The sequence below is a fragment of the Meles meles genome, chromosome 12 (genome assembly GCF_922984935.1).
Source record: "Meles meles chromosome 12, mMelMel3.1 paternal haplotype, whole genome shotgun sequence".
Taxonomy (NCBI): Eukaryota; Metazoa; Chordata; class Mammalia; order Carnivora; family Mustelidae; genus Meles; species Meles meles.
In genome coordinates this window covers 43,006,392-43,025,065 of record NC_060077.1, presented here as the reverse complement: position 1 = coordinate 43,025,065, position 18,674 = coordinate 43,006,392, and the positions used below count along the sequence as shown (strand labels likewise).

The 18,674-nt window shown below is 38.7% G+C and overlaps 1 protein-coding gene across 3 annotated transcripts in view; it reads right to left on the bottom strand.

The window, feature by feature from the left end:
- The window catches only part of LPIN2 (lipin 2), a 93,964-nt gene that overhangs the window by 59,793 nt on the left and 15,497 nt on the right, over positions 1-18,674 (bottom strand). Inside the window, exon 1 of one of the 3 annotated variants that reach the window (XM_046024070.1) lies at positions 18,552-18,574. The exons of the other annotated variants lie outside the window; for them this stretch is intronic. The gene's annotated coding sequence lies outside the window, so the exon portion shown is untranslated. Of the gene's footprint in view, positions 1-18,551; positions 18,575-18,674 lie in introns of those variants that run through there. 3 annotated transcript variants of the gene reach the window in all.

Here is an 18,674-nt window from a genome sequence, read left to right as displayed (position 1 = left end):
GGATTAGTTGCCTTTTCCATTGAGGGTAAAGCCTTAAGTCAGCTTTACTATTCTTAGAGGTTAAATGCTGGTTAATGTCTAAAATTTAACCTTGCAATGCCAGGACAGGAGAAGATCCAAGAAAGCAAAGAGGTATCTGAGAAGAGGAACAGTAGAAGAAAGGTTCCCCTCTTTTAAGGACACAGCATCACTGAAACACAGTTTATGATATTTAAAACTCCCCGCCTCCATTGCAACATACTTATAAGGTTCTCTGAGGAAAAGGATATTTAGTTTGTGTAAAAATCACTAGCCTTTGCTACAAATTAATTCTGCTCAAGATTTTGATGTATAGTATTTAATCACAAAACTTCGGGATATGAAAAGAAATAAAGCAAACAAAGATAATCAAAGCTAAATGCTCACAAGAAATCATATGGCAAACTAGTATTTATATTGAAACCATATAAGAAAACACAATACTAGCAGCCTAGCATTAGTTATCTAGTATTTAACTGAGTCATAGTCATACTCTAGAGCTAGTTCCTTGCATATATTATTATCTCTGATCTACACAACTTCTGTGAAAGATTTGCTTTATCCCTATATTTGTAGATGAAGAAAGAGACTCAGATTATGTGATATATTCAAGGTTACCAACTAGTTTTTTTATTTACTTATTTATTTTTATATACTTTTTATATTATATTTTCATATTTTTATTTTATATTTATATTTTTATATTATTTTTATTTATTTACTTATTTCCAAGCTTTAAGATGTTTTCTATAGTACCTTCTAGGACTTAACACCTAGGTTGGAATGCAGATTTAATGTGCTAGGTGTTTTTAAAATCTCAAAAAAAAAAAAAAAAAAGAATCTAGAAGAATAAATATCTTTAGGAATAAATTTCATCAAGGGGGTGAAAATTTGCATATTTGAAATTACAAAACATTGCTGAAAGAAATTTAAAATGACCTAAGTAAAAAAAGACATCTCATGTTCATGGACACAGACTTAATATTGTTAAAATGTCAATACCACCCAAAGCAATCTACAAATTCAACAAAATCTGTACCAAAATTTCAAAATACTTTTTTTTTTTTTGGCAGAAATACAAAGTCAATCCTCAAACTGATATCGAATTACAAGGGTCCAAAAAGATCTTGAAAAGGAAAAAGAAAGTTCCTGATTTCAACACTTACTACAAAGTTACATTAATCAAAATGGTCTAGTACTGGCATAAAGACAGACCTACGACCAATGGAGTAGAACAGAGTCCAGAAATAAACCCAAACATCAATGGCCAAGTTTTTTAAAGATTTTGAGAGAGAGCAAGCATGTGTGCAGGGGAAGGGGCAGAGGCAGAGAAAGAGAGAATCCCAAGCAAACTCCACACTGAGCACAGAGCCCAATGCAAGGCTTAATCTCACCACCCTGAGATCATGACCTGAGCTGAAATCAAAGAATCAGATGCTCAGCCGAGTGAGCCACCCAGGCACCCTGATGGCCAATGATTTTTGATAAGGGTGCCAAGTCCATTCAATGGGGAAAGTCGTCTCTTCAATGTATGGTACCAAGAATGGGATTTCCACATACAAAAGAATGAAGTTGGACCCCTACCTCACACTGCATGGAAAAATTAACTCAATATGGACCAAAGACCTAAAAATACACAATGTTTATAAGGAAACATGGAGTAAATCTTCATAATTTTTGATCTGACAAATGACTGATTCCTAAGACATGACACCAAAAGCATGAGTAACAACAGAAAAAGGAGATAAAATGGATTCCACCAAAATTTAAAGCTTTTTTGGTATCAAAGGACATTATCAAGAAAGTGAAAAGACAAACTACGTCATGGGCGAAAATATCTGCAAGTCATGTATCCAAATAAGGGTTTAATATCCAGGATATATAAAGAACTTCTACTATCAAAAAAAAAAAAAAAAAAAAAGACAACCCAATTAAAATATGAGCAAAAGGCCTGAATAAGTAGCTCTCCAACGGAGATGGTCAATAAGTATCTGAAAAGATGCTCAACATCATTAATCATTACAGAAATGCAAATCAAAACCACAGTGATCATTTCATATCCACTAGGATGGCTATTAAAAAAATGAGAAAAAAAGTGTTGTTAAAGATGTAGAAAAACTGAAATCTCTGTGCAACTAAAACCTGATGGAAATGTGCAATGGTGGTCTCATTGTGGAAAGTAATCTGGCAGTCCTCAAAAAGCTAAACCTAGAATTACTCCAGCAACTCCACTAGATATATACCCCAAATAACCAAAAACAAGGACTCAAAGACTGTAAATCAATATTCACAGCAGCATTATTCATAATAGCTCTAAGGTGGAACCAAACTATGCTCTTTAGTATACCCTTCTTTAGAGAAAATGTGTGCATCATCAATATATGTACATATCCACACAATCATGAATCTAATTTTGAGGTTTGAGGATCTGCTGGAACCCCTCTATGGCTGGTATGTAGAATCTAAGTAAAGAATCCCTGATTTTATTTATTTTTTTGAAGATTTTTATTTATTTATTTGACAGAGAGATCACTGGTAGGCAGAGAGGCAGGCAGAGAGAGAGGGGGAAGCAGGCTCCCCGCTGAGCAGAGAGGCCGATGCAGGGCTCGATCCCAGGACCCTGACATCATGACCTGAGCCAAAGGCAGAGGCTCAACCAACTGAGCCACCCAGGTGCCCCTAGAATCCCTGATCTTAATCCAAGCTGTTGTTTGAAAGATGAGAACATGAAGGTACTGAAAAATTAAATTACTTTCCAGCTGAATTTAGATAAAACATGCACAATCTTTGTAATCTAAAGGCTTATATCACATAGTTAACAGCCCTTGAAATGAAACAGTATAGAGTATATGTAAATGCATGCCATTCATTCATTCAGGAGGGATAGTGCTATGGAAATATTCATCTAAGAAACATTTTCCCAGTGTCTACTATACATAATGCCAGGCACCAGTACTGCTTTTATCCCTGGTCAAAAGGAGTCCCTGCCCCAGGCCCTGCACTTTACAAAGCCCTGCATACCACAAACCCCAAATAAAAAGACTGCATTTGTTCTTTTTCTTTTCAGATCTCTAGAAAAGTTTTTTTTTAAGATTTTATTTATTTATTTGACAGAGAGTAAGAGCACATGTGCCAAAAGCAGGGGGAATGGCAGGCAGAGGGAGAAGGAGGCTCCTCGCAGAGCAGGGAGCCCAATTCAGGACTTGCCCCCAGGACCTCGGGATCATGACCTGAGCTGAAGGTAGACGTTTAATCAACTGAGCCACCCAGATACCCCCTAAAAGTCTGTTTGTTTGTTTGTTTTTTAAAACAATTTACTTAACAGAAGGGAAGCATAAGCCAAACTGCCCCTCGACCTGTACCTCCAGCTTCCCTAGCACACATGTGCTAGTGCTCAGTCTCTGTGACAGGATGTGTGACAAGACTGGGAAACAGCCAATGGTGGGAATGTTGGACAGTCCATGGATTCATCCATGACTGGATTCATAGCTTTTAACAATTTAGACCAAGGTTTCTCAACCTTGGCATAGGGACATTGGTCAGATCATTTTCTTCCAAGGTGTGAAGGAGCACACTACCCTTATCTCCAATCACTATATGCCAGTACCACTCTCCCGATTTGTGGCAACCAAAAATGTCTCCAGTCATTTCTAAGTGCTCTCTGGAGGCAAAATTCCCTCTAGTTGAGAACTACTGGTTTAGACAGATGGTATGTGGCCCTGTATTTATATGTCTGTGCTGGCTGGACCCTCACAAATGTTAGGAGTGAGCCAGTCAGGCACATAGCCTAGGCTTTGAATTTAGACCATTAGAATTTGAAACTACATCTCTACTACTTACTAAATATCTCCAGTACTTACCCTTTGAGCTTCAGCTCAACTGGAGCTTCCTTATGACCCCTCCATAGAGTTGGAGTCACCAAACTTACCACACAGGAATGCTTCTAAGATTCAATGAGGTACCACCTGGAAACTACTAAGTGCTTAACTTCTTCCTTTTCATTAAAATGCAATGTATTGAATACTTTCAAGACCTATGCCACACAGGTGCCTAACAGATGACTGGTAGACCTGAATCCCTGCCATCCAGGAGCTATTTACTGAGGGACACAGAATGTAAACAAATGACTTATAATCTAATTCCTACTTCATTCAACAGCTCTTTTTTATCTCTTTGTTTTAGCTTTCCATACCTTCTTCAGATTCCCTAAGGCCCACCCAACTAAGGCCCACCCCTCGGCATCCTTGTTCAAATAGTACTATTCACATCCATCCCCAAATAGCCAAAATAAGACTAACATGGGTCAGAAGAATCCTAGGGGTATAGGGAATGGTCTTAATATAAAAACTGTTAGATCCAGCTACCCCCAGATCCTACCCTACACTGGGTTCAAATCAGATCAGCCTCCCTAAGGCAACTTCCTCAGTGTATTTCTGTCTTCCAAGTTCTGGTGTAAAACTGTTTAGTCACATTAACACCCTATCTAACTCTATTTAACATGAAGGCTGTCTTTTAAATTAAATACTTCTGAAGGCTATAATAAATTGATCCCATCGATATGCCCCTGTCCAGCATGCTATTAGCACTCTTCTTTTTTTCTGAAAGATCTTAAAATTAAATTTAGGCACTACACGATAAAAATCAGTATCATTACTATATGGTCACAACTCTTAAACAGCAAAGATTATTATTCATCTCTCTAATATGCATGATCCACCAAATGCCATTCTAAATGACTTCTGGCAATTCTGCAAAGCCTTACCTACCTTGAGGGATAAAGACCTTCCACTACTGAGCATAAAATGATATATTTCAAGACTGAAAGCAACTTAAAAAGAAAAGGGTGTTCCAAATGTTTTAAGAATGACAGGATCATTGAAATGCACATATCGCACTAAAGCGGGCAATGTACATTTATTTGATTGAATAAATGTTTAGTCATATTCCTCCACAGCTACTTTTTTTTACAGAAGTATCAAGTTTCTTTATTATTCATTTATAATGGGATGGAAAACTGAAAGCTTGTATTAGATCTTATGCGTGAACGTCAAACTTCATAACACATTGACTCTTTTATTTAAACAGCATTTTTCCTTGTGAATAATGTCCATCAATTGTCATTATCTATCACCCCCATCCCAACAGGCACTGTGAGGATGCAGGAAAGAAATGACTATTTCTTCTAAATGCAGACCCAGGACAGTCTGCAGGTATGCGTCTATCAGAAATCATACATATATCCCAGAACAAGTGAACCACATCCATTTCACATCACACAGAGAGCATCATTTGTTTTTCAGAAACCTTACAGGCACAAGGTTCTCTAAATTGCCTATGCATTTCAAAGCTGAATGTTAACTTTTGCATGAGAAATACCAGATTCAACATTTCATGAATATGTACACTTCATTTTTGGAGCTTATATTTTCTAAACCTAACTGAAATTCAAAGGGATATTAGTGAGGTCAAAGCTATAGCAATCATTGGCAGGGCACCCATCAAAATGCCAAGCCATTTCCCTATAACCCTTCAGGGTACCATGATAAAACCAAGACAGTGCCACAATTCTAGTTAAAAGTGACTTCTGCTGCATACAGTTTGACCAACCTCACATACTGCGTCAACCATCTTTCAGTGACTCCTGTAGGTGGAGAGAAAAATCTTCCCTGACTATTGGTAGCATACTAATAAAAAAGAAACAATGGGGGAAACGTGCCAATCCATCCACTTACTTAACTGAGTCATGAAAGTGACCAGCTCCAGTAACACATATTCAGTTTTTAACAACGCTTATAATCTCTCTTGCATTTAACTCTTAGGAATGCAGCAACCCCCTGACTGTTTCCAGGGAAACGTGTTTTAGATCAGGAAGCACAAATTCACCAGTTCTCCATTCTTCTCTTTGGAACTGCCTGGGTCTGTCTCACTTAAACAGAACATGACAACCATGAGGTCAAGAAGCAGGGATGTGAACTCCTGTGCAGCCATGCAGAGAACATGCTCCCGACTCCAGGAATCCCATACTGGTGTCTGCAGAGGCTCCTGGGGAAACTGGAAGAGGCTGCGGAGATGGATGAGAGTCTTCCACCAGCAGCCAATTAAAACACAGCTTTCAAATTTCAGGCCTTGCTTTATTGCGAATTACTACTGGGACCCTAGTAGAATTTTCAGAAATGTTAGGAAGGGGACCGCCCTTTCCCAGCCTGAGGGGACATCTGGGTGGATAAAGGGAGAAGCTGTGGAGACAGCAGCCATCACCAACTGCACCACTACTGTAAGAGCCATCCATCACTCCAGTTTGAGCTATGGCCTAGTTTTAGGTAGCTCTGCAAAACAAATGCCAGGTAAGGCTGTACGACTGTGTTATCACAAGCGGGCCTGTAAACTGAGCTACTGCAACAAGAGAGAAGGACCTCCCCAAGAGCAAGAGTAACTCAGTGAAGCAACATTTGGAATGTTGGGAAATAAAGCTTACTTCAACTCACTGACCTGTTTAAAAGCAGTGTCTACTTTAACATATTAGGCACTATTCTAGATTCTGAGCTGAGATCAAGCAGTGAACCTGGCTGATGAGGTGCCTGCTCTCATAGCACTTAGATTCTAACAGAGAAAGAGACAAGAAATTAAAAAAAAAAAAAAAAAAAAATAGGGACGCCTGGGTGGCTCAGTCAGTTGGGCATCTGCATCCAGCTTGAGTCATGATCCCGGAGTCCTGGGACTGAATCCAGCATCGGGCTCCTTGCTCAGTAGGGAGCCTGTTTCTCCCTCTGCCTGCTGCTCCCCCTGCTTGCTCTCTCTCCCTGACAAATAAATAAAATACTTAAAAAAAAAAAGAAACAAAAAATAAAATTCCAGGCTGGGATAACTACTATTATAAAGGAAATTAAAGAGAGTGATGCTGCCAGAAGTAATGAAGGGTAGGAAAGGCTAAAGCTTCAGTCCTTACTTTAGGTAAAGGGACTGAGGAACCAAAACCCAAAAAGATGTATGACAGAACTCTTAAAATCAAACAAACTCAACCCAGGAAGTCTCAGATCCGAAAAAGAAAGAGTGCGATTAACACAGAAGACAGCATCGGAACCTGGCTATGTCATGATATACTTAAGATTTACTTTCTCGGGGCGCCTGGGTGGCTCAGTGGGTTAAGCCTCTGCTTTCCGCTCGGGTCATGATTCCAGGGTCCTGGGATTGAGCCCCACATCGGGCTCTCTGCTCAGTGGGGAGCCTGCTTCCCCCTCTCTCTCTGCCTGCTGCTCTGCTTCCTTGTGATCTCGCTCTCTGTCAAAAAAAAAAAAAAAAATACACACGTTTAAAAAAAAAAAAAAAAAAAAAAGATTTACTTTCTCACCAAACACTGCTGTAATCATGTTGCTAACCTCCAAACTACTTTAGAAACAAAGCAAGGGTGGCAAATCAGGTGACTCAAATAGTAAGTAGTTAAACATTCAGGAAACCAGCAGAAATTTAACAGTCACATGAATCTGGACAAAAATCGCCAATTGCAATCTAAAAATTACTTCCTCAGAGTTGCTTTCTGATCTTCAGTGAAGACAGATGTGATTAAGAGTCTTTATAAGTATTACGGTAACTACACATTCTGATGAATACAAAGAATGTCATATACTTAATCTTCACTCCCTCTTAAAACCCATCATTCAGAGTTGAACTGTGTCCCCAAAACTGCTAAGCTGAAGTTTTAACTCTCAATATCTCAAAATGTGAACTTATTTGGAAATAAGATCTTTATGGAGGTAATCAGGTTAAAATGAGGTCATAAGGGTGAACTCTAAACCAATCTGACTGGCTTCCTTAGAAAAAGGGGAAACTTGGACCAAGACACACACACACACACACACAATACCATGTGACCATGAAGGCAGAAATCAGGGTATTGTATCTACAAGCCAAAAAATGCCAAAAATTGCCAGCTAGCCACCAGAAGTTAGGAGAGAGGCATGAACAGATTTTCCCTATAGGTTTCAGAAGGAACTAACCCTGCCGACAGCTTGATTTCAGACTTAACAGCCTCCAGAACTGAGAGACGATAAATTTTCCTATTGTTTAAACCATCCGATGTGTGGTACTTTGTTATACACTGTAATAGTAAAGAAATACAAAAGGGGTAACTCACAAGTATAGAGAGCAAGTTTGGAGGAAATGACAGAAAATGAAAGGTTGTCAAGTTTTTGAAAGACAAAAAATGGATGGAGGAAAAAAATGGAGGATCAGAAAGAGAAGCAGTGCTCAAAACAAGAGCCCACACTGGTGGAAGTATGTTTTGTTTTGTTTTTTTAAAAAAAGCATTACAACTACAAGACAATTTCCCAGAGTCAAAAACATGATTTTCCAAATTGATTCCTACCAAGTACCCAGCACCAAGGTGGAGAGGTATGTGCACTGTAGCAGGCTCCACCAAAGGCAGTCACAACAGAAAGATGCCAACAGACAATGTTAAAGGCTCTGCAGTTTAAGGGCAAAGGATTCCGAAATCACTATGTGGGCATGGCTATACAAAGCAGGACACACACTGTACTTTCAATCAGAGGTAGAGCATCTCAATGCCAGCTACCTTCCAAACTTCTCATGAGGACACAGAGCTGCCGATGATTCTGCTTGTGGGGATAAGGCCTCATCAGATTGGAGCAGCACCCACATATTGAGTGTTTTTATATCCTTCTGACTTACAGAGACTAACATAACAAACACGCCCACTAGCCAGGCATGAGTGTACAAAGCAAGGCCAGAACTGTGGGTCCACAATGAAGCCAGGTGAGGAGGGCATTTCCCAGTGTTCCAGTCACTCTCTCAGAGTGATGGTACAGGGACGAAGACCCCAAATCACAAATGAAGGCATTTCATCAAAATATGAGAAGGAGGAGAGAATTTAAAGAGATATAATTGCTAAAAATAAAAAACAGAAAAGCAAAACTGGGAGAGAAAGGGAAAGGATAGAAAGGAGGGAAAGAGAGAGAAACAGAAATTAAAAAGCTTGGTATTTCCCAAGAGAAAACAAATCAAAATTCTGAAGGAAAACTATTTCCATTCTAGCATTCCAAAGCCAGCCTACCCATTAAGTATGAAGCTAGAATAAGTTTCCAGACAGGTAAGGTCTCAGAATTGACCTCCTGTGAACCCTTTGTCAAAAAGCTACCAGGGTTTGTGCCCACCAAAATGAGGAAGCAGGCCGACAGAAAACTATCTATGAAAGAAGGCCTGGCATAGGTGAGAGTTCAATGGGATGCAGGTGAGGTGTTCAATACTCAGAGTCTTGTAACTCTGTCAGAAACTGTGGGCCTGAATTTGTGATTAATCCCATTAAAACAATTAACTTCAGTGAAAACAAAAATTTGAACTGGTGAAGAAATAAAATCGTTGCATAGGCTTAGTTTTAGACAATACTTGGCCATGAAAACATAAATCCTGAATATTGAGAAATTTAAATATTATAATGCCATTACATGTAAAGGATAGAAGGAAAAGCGTGTGAGGGTTATGTAAGAGATGAATCCTCATCTAGCATAGTAGGAAATCCACATAGAATGTCTAAAACCAAAAAACCAAGCTACAGTAGTTTAGGCATACACCCACAGGATTAAAGCTCACAAGAAATACATAAAAAGAGTTGAAAGTGGGGTGCCTGGGTGGCTCAGTGGGTTAAAGCCTCTGCCTTCGGCTCAGGTCATGATCTCAGGGTCCCGGGATTGAGCCCCGCATCGGGCTCTCTGCTCGGCAAGGAGCCTGCTTCCCCCTCTCTCTCTCTGCCTACTTGTGATCTCTGCCAAATAAATAAAATCTTCAAAAAAAGTTGAAAGTAGTAATCAGCAGTTAGAGACTGGTATTCTTCATTATATATCTCAAAGTAATATCTGAATTTATCTGAATTTTTAGATATAAAGTATACTTAAAAGTGTAAAAAATGAAAAAAATTAAAAGATGAATAGAACTATCACCTGATGCAGCCTTATAATAAAGAATCTCATCTATGAGGAATAAGTATCTATGTCAAACATACTAGCAAAAAATCTAGCCAACAATGAAAAGGATGACACACAAAAGATTAAAAAAATTTCCACCATTAACCAATAGGTTTATTGATATTTTTCAGATAGTAGAAAATGAAATTTCATGTAGGTTTATCATCTAAGGAAATTTTAATGATAATCAGCTATTAAAATTTATAGAAAAATGTTAGAGATTTTATGAATTAGTCAGCAACAGTTTTTTGTTTGTTTAGTTAAGCATTCATCTGCACTATACATAGTAGATATAGAGGACAGTTCTGCTTTCTAGCCACAAAGAAAGGGCTCCACTTATAGTCCTAGACAACAAAATTCACAGAGCAAGAAATGCAATGATGGCAAAAATCACAAGGCTTAAATTTACAAACGTATGTTGTACATAAACCTTATATACAAAATTGCTAATAAAAATAAATTTTCTATTTTAACACTACAGTGGTAAAAGTTCTGGGTCAAGGAAGTTTTAAGCAAGCACAAATATCTTTCAACTAAATATATTCTCATGCTAAAAAAAAATACAAGCACAGAAGTTCACTCCAAGATACTTCCTTTGACTCACTTTCAATCTCTCATGCAGTACTCCCTTCACAATCTCTCCCCACCTGGTTTTATAAAAGTTTGCTTGATACAGAAATAGACTTACTTAATTCTCCTATGAGACTATAAGGTACTTCAAGGCAAGAGAGATATGCTATTCACCTTTTTTCTTTTTTGGCCCTGCGCTTCTCAACACTGGTGTCTTGTCTAGTTAGAAATCCTAGGCTGCCACCCTGCCTCTGGACCTCTAGGTGGCTTGTAGCTCTGGTTTAATACGCAACCTCATCCAATCCTCTAAATCAGGCTATCAGTAGGTACTGTTATCTCCATATTACAGAGGAGACAACTGAGTAACTATATGCCAAACATGTAATCATGAATTTGGGAATTCCTAAAGATCTGTGAATATATTTCTGTTTAATGAGAAGTTATTCTGTACTAAAGAGTTCATAAATATGCCAAATCACTTATTTATTCAGTTACAGTAAGCAAAATACTGTTAAAATTCCATCAGAGAGAATCCTATCTGCAGATATAGTTACCAAGGAGTCAAATAATATAGTGAAGTAAGTGCCAATTCATGAAAAACAAATCTGTTCAAAAATACAAACTCAGATACTCAACAATATTAGAGGTTTCAGCAGGCTACCCACAATGTGATAGGACAAGTGTTCCCACATGGAGTAAGAGGCTGGAAGTTTTGTCTAACTCTGAAATGTTTTAACTCAGGACTCCTACACACAGTCCAGTCCCACATAACCCATGGATTATGGAGTACACTTCACATATAAGGAATAATCAAAATTACCAGGGAAAATCCTTCAAGAAGACATCATGTTGGATACCAACATCCCAAGTCTCAAAAAGTCCAACTGAGCCCATTTCTTCCTCCCAACACTAAAAAGAACTGCCTTACTCTTGAGCTGAGCCTGAGACCAAAATTTAGCTTGAGTTTAGGAGCCATGTTTTAAATACCGGATCCAAACTCAGCCGAGGGATATGGTCATATTACAGAAGGCAGGCAGAGAAGCATCAGCTTCCTATTGTACAACTCATTCTGGGGCAGATCCCAAGAAGGTGTGGTGCAACCAGGTCACTTCCACTGTTTTTCTTGTCTGGCCTTTCTCTTAACATGGTTGGTTTTGCATATATAAATGATTTCAAGAAACCCAAGGCTCCTACACAGCAGGTGCTATCCTTCTATTAGCACCCTATAGATGCTGATGTTAAGAGTAAGTTCTCCAAAGACAACTATCATATGATCTCCCTGATATGAGGAAGTGGAGATGCAACATGGGGGTTTGGGGGGTAGGAAAAGAATAAATGAAACAAGATGGGATCGGGAGGGAAACAAACCATAAGTGACTCTTAATCTCACAAAACAAACTGAGGGTTGCTGGGGGGAGAGTGGGGTGGGGTTATGGACATTGGGGAGGGTATGTGCTATGGTGAGTGCTGTGAAGTGTGTAAACCTGGCAATTCACAGAGCTGTACCCCTGGGGATAAAAATACATTATATGTTTATAAAAAAATAAAATAAAATTTTTTTAAAATAGAACTTTATAAAATTAATTCAATAAAAATTAAAAACCCATTACACATTAAAATTTTCTTAAAAAAAAAAAAAAGAGTAAGCTCTCCAGTTCTACCTAATAAAGTGAAAACAAAACCTCCAAATTGTTTTAAGCACATCAATCAGATTCATGAGAATTCTTACCGTCCTTGGACAGCATGGTGGCAGGGGAGCAGGGGTAACGAAATGAGGTCAACATCAACACAGTTGCATGCCTTTGGCAAATCTTTCAGCTTTATTGTCTTCACCTTCAACCATACAGGGTTGTTGTGTCTCTTAAGAGATAATTTATGTAAAGTATAATACCTCACCCAAAGGTGTTCAAACATGTAACTGTAATAATAACCATAACCTTTAACAAACATTAAACACCTCCTAGAAACAGTGTTCCTAAAAAAATAGGCAATAGCACCTTTTTATGGACCGAGTCACAGTGGACAGTGTATAAAGACACCAAAATTCCAAAAGTTTACTTTTCAAACACTGCTACTTAGGCAGGATATTTTGAATTTGTTGAACCAGTTAGAAAACCCTACAACAAAAGATCACTCCTTTCTTATAAAGCATTTGTTTAATACACTTTCTAAACTATAAAACAGATAGCTTTTAGTGCTCCTGGGTGGCACAGTTGGTTAAGGATCTGACTCTTGGTTTTGGCTCAGGGCACATTCTTAGGGTCATGAAATCCAGCTAGAGCAGACTTTCAGCACAGCATGTAGTCTGCTTGAGAGATTCTCTCTCTCTCCTTCCTCTTCGCCCTCCACCCTGCTCATTCACTAAATAAATAAATAAAATCTTTTGAAAAGAAGATAGAAAGCTTTCTATTTAAAAAGTATTTAGATACTTCTCTAAATCAGTCCTGTTCCTATATAGTTCGTATGTAAACATGTTATGGCTGTAATTTTAATGTCAAATAGCTAAATATTACTCACCCCAAAATGCTGCGACTCAAGTAATTTAAAAAGATATAAAATGTGGGCACTTTGCAATATTTTACAAAAAAAAAAAAAATAGTTACACTTAACATCCTGAAGGAAACAAAAAGTATATTCCCTATGGTTCTTCAGTAAACATAAACATTCATTGACTTATGTTGGCCCAGAAAAAAGGCACATCACTTTACAAAGATCATAAACTTACAGACAAGTGTTGGGGATAATATAGCATAATTCAAAGAGTTCCACTTCAGAGTTCATAATTGACACCATCTGATGGTTTTGCTGTCTGAGATTCCTTTATATTTATCTCTTTTATTTTTTTAAGTAGGCTCCACACCTACCATGAAGTCCAATGTAGGACTTGAACTCCCAACCCTAAAATCTAGACCTGTGTAGAAATCAACTGACTGAACCACCCAAGTGCCCCGAAAAGCTAAATTTAATAGATTATGCCCAAATACCTGACAAAACCTATCCACACTCTGGACACCTCATCAGTAAACACCAAGTCTCTAGTACTGCTGGACACACGTATCTTGCCAGGAGCAATATAGCTCACATCATAATGCACTGAATAGATCAGAACCATCATGGAATTGTACAATTCCACTGTTTATTCAGAAGCATAAAAAAGGCTTTTAGGTAGATCTCAATTCCAGATTAACCAATGAATTTTTTGTTTATGATTCTTTCTATAAAAAAGACATCTTATTATTGAGCTAAAAATAGAGGTTTTTAAAAATATATGTTTAAATCAATTATCCCGTCCATTTTATTTAATAGGTAAAAGCAGAAATTCGGTCACTAAAGTTACTTGGTACCATATGCGTATCTTTCTGACTCTGAATAAAATCACTGAAGGATGCTTTCCCCAAGCTCAGCTTCTCCTCTTCATCTAATAATTACTTAGTTATGACTTTCAAAACCAAGTAATTTTTAAACCTAGATACTGGTACCCTTTCTCTTTTAAATACTATGCTTTTAATCATGTTTCTTAAACTTTTCAAATCCATGTCCCTTTATACCCCCTATAATGTTACTTAAAATTTCAACTAAAGTCACAAGTGACCCAAAAAGTTAGAAATCAAAACAAAGGGAGACAGCACACTAGACCTTCAAAAAATTTCCACTACATTGTGAGTAACAGGTCTATTCAACCACCCCAGCTCACTCTATTTGAGCTTTCTGCACATCAACCTACCAAGGTCTATCCCTTTGTCTCTTTCTCCCTCATAGTTACTTTTAAAATCAACAGATCCTGTCCTCAGGTGTTGCCCTTTAAATGTTCTTTCCTCCTAGGGGCACCTGGGTGGCTGAGTGAGGTAAATATTCTTTCCTCCTCTCCTCAAATCCTACTTTCTCTTCCAGAGTCTGACAAACCTTTCAGGCTAGCCTCTTATAACTTCCCTTCAACAATCCGTTTCTCCCCTATTCCTCCCCTTAGTTTCACGTTTACAGCACGAAGGCAAACTAGCACTGCCTGAACGCCACAGGGAGAGTCTGAAAATTAAGGAGACAATAGTTAATTTACTCTAATGCAGATTAATAGCTAGAGGAAAGCCACAGATGATTTTTTTTTTTTAGATTTTATTTATTTATTTGACAGACAGAGATCACAAGTAGGCAGAGAGGCAGGCAGAGAGAGAGAGGGAAGCAGACTCCCCGCTAAGCAGAGAGTCCAATGTGGGGCTTGATTCCAGAACCCTGGGATCATGACCTGAGCCGAAGGCAGAGGCTTTAACCTGCTGAACCACCCAGGCGCCCCAAAGCCACAGATGATTTAAGAGCAAACACAAAGTAACACAAGATCAATCTTCCTACAGCTGAAATTCATCAAGGAAAGTGAGTACTGAAAAGGATTCAATGTTTGGGGCAGGTGGAGATGGGAGGAAACTGAAATGAAAGAACTGAGATGGGAAAAATATATTTACTGAAATAGATGAGAATGGATCACTGGCTATTCTTAAACAGGAAAGATAAAGATGCCGGGAGTTGAAAACAACTTAAAATTTATAAATCATTTTAAATTTTATTTATACTTTGCTTGGTTGAAAAATTGAGGCAGTTCAGACAAATACACATACTACTACACAATAAAATTGAAAGAACTGGCACAAAAAGTAAGGATATAAAATGAAATAAAGGCAAGAAACTAAGTCACTATTCATAAAATCAGCTACAGTAACTACAGAAATAAAGACTTGCTAAACTGTTCAAATTTGACAAGTAGGATAAAGGCAATCCTACAGCTACCTGAACATCACAAGGTGGGCTTTCCTATGAGCCAATGCTTCTCCTCCAAAGAAGCAGAAAAGCCTAATTTGGTGGTTCGTTTAGAAAATACAGGACACTACAGATAAATATAAACAGTACATAATAAAGTTTTAAATTCAAAAATTACAAAAATAGCTACATAAAGTCTAAGTGGATTTTTAAAAGATCTTTCTGTGAATCCTCCACTTTTCTAACACATTTACGTAGTCTCTCAACTTAAATATTTGACCTAAATAAAAATAATCTTAAAAGACCCTTCTTCTAAAGTAAACCACCTGGACTTTTAGCTACACTGTCTTTGTACAGAGGTAAAATGAAGGTAGCAAAAGGAGCCAATGCTGTAACCGTTCTGTTACACTTTACAAGTTCAAAGATTTCCAGCTCCTTTCTTCCTCATCTTCTTAGTAATAATTTTAACACCAATCTAACTTGACAAAAATAGGATGACAGAAATTTAGTATTCAGGGGCTTTAGAGGAAAAAGAATCTAAATTGTAGTCAGTGAATCTAATTTAAAAAACTGTGTATCTTATCATCATTCTAATCCTCAAAGTCACATTCAGGGCTTTATCTTGCATTGCCACACAGCTTATCTCCTAACAGATTCTTTTTTTTTTCTTCTCTTCCTTTTTGATAGACTGAAAACTTAGAGCAGAATCAACCAGTCACATAATTTCAAAACGGAGGCAGACCATCTGGGCCTAGATTCCAGAGGATGGTACGGAGCAAGGTAGTCACAGGGAGCTTAGGACTGGAATGGCCCCACCATACACAGGTTGCCACTCTCAGAGACACCTAGTTGTTCCACCTGGACCTCAGGGCTGAGTGTAGTTTTCTCCCACATTTGTCTTTTTTTTTTTTTTTTAATTTCATTTGAGAGAGAGAGAGAGAAAGAGCGCACGCAGACACATGCGCGCGTGCGCGCAGGGAGGAGGGGCAGAGGGAGACGGAGAGGGAGAAGCAGACCCCCCTCTGAACAGGGAGTCAGACACAGGGCTAGATCCCAGGACCCTGAGATCATGACCTGAGCTGAAAGCAGACGCTTAACAACTGAGCCACCCAGGAGCCCCAAACATTTGTCTTCAAGAGTAAGGAGGGTACATATGTAAAGTGTTTAGTGTTACTAATACTGTGTTACTAAAAAGAATAAAGAATGAAACTGACAGCAGGGGAGGTGGATTCCAAAAAGTGCAGTTAACTGCTAGGAAAGCCACCAAAAAATCTTATTTGAAGGCCTTCTGTTATAGCCATAAAGCTTACTACTCCAGCGTGTAATAATTATTTTCAAAGTTTTAATAAGACAATTTAATAGGATTCTGCCAACTGGAGGCTCTCCCTGCTAACCTGTGAGTTATTTCATCATGAAGAAGGCAAATGACAGTTTAGACTCTGGGGCTCAGCCAGAAGGGTAACGTCTTATTAAAACAGGTAAAAATGGGCTTTCAAAAGAAATGTCCCAAACCACTGTCCAGCCATTGACTGGTCAGTGAATAAACGCGCGCACACACACAGTGACAGCTACTAGGGTCAGAGTAAAAGGACTAGATTTAAATTAAAGGCAGGTGGGCTTAAGTTAGACTTAAAGAAAAGCCTCCTGACTTAACATTACTAAGCACCTAAAGGAGGCAGCTGAATCTATCTCCCAACAAGACAAAGCTTCCAGCTAAGTGTTACTGTGCTCCTTTACATGAGGAAATAATGTATACAAAAAAAAACATACCCAGAGGAAATAGCTGTTGACACAGAGAACCAAGCTATATTTAAACTAAATATTAATATTTAAACTAAACATTGCAAAATGTTCCCTGTAATACTCATGAGCTTAATTTAACCTTCTACCACCTCTAATGCGTGGCACCATCAGGATTATTCAACCAAAGCTCACAATTCAGGAAAGTTGAGTGAACTCATTCAGGAAGTGCCACCAGCTCCCAGGTCACTGGTAAGGACACACAAACACTGACTGCTGCTTCCTACCTTTATTCAACAGACCTCCTCGTTGGTTTTTCTAAAAGCTGGCTCTGCATTTGAGAGCAGGCAGCTACCAAAGCCTGCGGCCTTCAAGGACCTTCAGTCTCGTGCAGGCAACAGTCCACCCAATAAACCAAAAATTACAGTACAGGGTGATGAGTATCTTCATTGCTACATTCTTGGAGCAATGAAGGACACAATGCCCAGCTGACTCTATTAATTGTTTCTTAACAGTGGCTTTACTATAGTGTTTAATGGTTTTCAAATGGTCCCGTTTCCAGTTCCTCTTAAACATAAAGCTGCTCTGTTGGTTCTCAGCTGTGCTATCACATATTAAAACAGAACCTATCTTTTTATTTCTAGCATTGTACAGCCATCTCTATCAACATTTACTTATACTTCAGTCTGACAGACCACAACTAACTGTACATTTAATTGGAAGGAAGAAGCCGCATGCACTGGCCAGTACTCTTTCATAGGTGGCCTTAGGCCCGCTTTTTTATACTCTGGATGGGTATGGTCCCCTGGCTGACTGCCCTTCAGGCAACGTGAGGATGCTACACTAGGGGACCACCAGAATACCTCCCCTGCACCTTGTGGGCTCTGACGCTCCCCACCTCAGCCATCTGACACACTTTTCATTCTTAAACCACTAAGATTAGTATCAGACCTTCAATATATAAACTACATGGGCCACTAAATAATTTGTAAATATTTCAAATTTATTTTAAAACTGACTTTGTATTGTCAAAGCATTATGAACTAGCCAGGCCAGATTTTAATAAACAGTAACACTTAGCGAGCATCTCTACTGAGCAAGCAGCTTCAACAGGGCCTGGCCTGACACCAAGACAGAGACTCTCTTTCAGTTTAAAATAAATAGGTTTGGAAAAATCATCCCGAAATGTACCATTAAAATTAGTACAGCGGCTTAAGGAGTCCTTCAGAGCATTTTCAAATATTCAGACTTCTAGCACTTTCTAAAAAGAAGGCTGATCTTTCTGGCTCTGTTATTTTTAAGTATGACTTCAAAATGTCATCCCAAATTCTCAATTAGAATAGTCTTAATTTGCTCAGGCTAGTGGAGAAAATGGTGATCCGCCAGGTTTAAAGTTGAGAGAGGAGCCCTTACTATAAAACTGTTACCTTAACGCGTTCGATGCAAATTACAAATTGAGATTTGCCGAGGGATTGGGGGTTTGAGAAGGGAAAAACTACTCACACTTAGGACAGGGTCTACAACCTGGAGGCGGAGGCGCAGGGCAAACGAACCGCGGGGGAGAAATAACAGCAACTTCCCAGCCCTGGCTTCAATGCGGATCACGTGCCTCGGGCGCCCCCTCCC